Source organism: Otolemur garnettii, unplaced genomic scaffold, assembly GCF_000181295.1.
Source record: "Otolemur garnettii isolate 467f Iridium unplaced genomic scaffold, OtoGar3 scaffold00077, whole genome shotgun sequence".
NCBI classification, from domain to species: Eukaryota; Metazoa; Chordata; class Mammalia; order Primates; family Galagidae; genus Otolemur; species Otolemur garnettii.
Window position 1 is genome coordinate 8,685,465 of NW_003852472.1, and position 1,632 is coordinate 8,687,096.

Genomic DNA, 1,632 nt, shown 5'->3' on the forward strand with positions numbered 1-1,632 from the left:
CTTGGGAGGCTGAGGCAAGAGAATTGCTTGAGCCCAAGAGTTTGAGGTTGCTGTGAGCTATGATGCCATAGCACTCTAGCCAAGGTGACAGAGAAAGACTATGTCCCAAAAAAAGAAAAAAAGAAAAGAAACAATTATTGATTAAGTGAAATATTTGTGAGCAAGAGTAAATCTCATTTTTGAAAGAGCAAATTTCCCTATTGCTGTGGAAGGACTTGGAGTTCTAGGGTATGACTTAGAGGAGTCTGAACAAAGGGGAGTTCTGCTGGGCCTTACACAACCAGAGAGGCCACAGCTGCACGTACACACTGGATTTGAGTTAGGCTTTACGGATAAGGAGTTCTAGGTCAGAGGGAGGGGGAGGAAGATTGACCACAGGGGACATGCTGTAAGCTGGGGGTCAGAAGCTGCCAGTGATATGTAGGATAAGGTGAAACTAACAATACAATATCAAGGCATTATCACCCTAAACTAGCAGTCACATTGGCGTGATATGCCAACACAGCTCAGGTAGAATATGGACCCTTGAATTCCCTTTCTAATATAATCTCAGTTAGGGAGGGCTACAAGCAATATGGTCTCAGGAGAGTCAGGATGGAAGGAAGGCAGCAGGCATTTTGTAGTACAGACACCACCTTCCATCCAATCAAACACCAAAGGGATTTTGCACCTGTAAGTAAGATCTCTAATCAGTTGCTTTAAGTTAGTTAAAAGGGAGATTATTCTGGTTGGGGCCTGACTCAATTAGTTGTGAGCCTATAGAAGGCAGCTTAGGGAAGGGGAGAAGGCTACAAAGATTCAGGATCAGGGCAGGAGACATCAGCATGAAGCCTATTTAGCTTAAAATAGATACAGATGGTTATATATAAAAATATTTATAAGGCCAGGCGTGTGGCTCACACCTGTAATCCCAGCACTTAGGAGGCCAAGGCAGGTGGATTGCCTGAGTTCACGGGTTCAAGACCAGCCTGAACCAGGGTGAGACCCTGTCTCTAAAAATAGCCAAGCACTGTGGCAGGTGCCTGTAGTCCCAGCTTCTCAGGAGGCTGAGTGAGGCAAGACAATTCCTTAAGCCCAAGAGTTGGAGGTTGCTGTGAGCTATGATGCTACAACACTCTACTGAGAGTCACAAAGTGAGATTCTATCTAAAATATAGATATAGATACAGATATAGATATAGATGTATGAACATATGCAGGTTAGTATTCACACATATGGTAGACCCTCTATAGTTGACCACCTCCTTCAGCTGACTAATTTTCATAGATGGGACATGCACTATATGTATGCATCAGTACAGTACAGTACAGTAAGTAACTACTTGTCTTGACCCAGGGTGTTACAGTCCCTTGGGAGGTCAATTTACAGAAGTTCATCTATATATAAGATGAGTCTGAAGTATCTTATGGTAACAGAAAGAAAACAAGTATTGGAGGCGCCTGTGGCTCAGTGAGCAGGGCATTGGCCCCATGCAGCAAGGGTGGTGGGTTCAAACCCAGCTCTGGCCAAACTGCAACAAAAAAATAGCCAGGTAAGGGCGGTGCCTATGGCTCAAAAGGGTAGGACACCAGCCCCATATGCCAGAGGTGGTGGGTTCAAACCCGGCCCCGGCCAAAAACTATATTAAAAAAA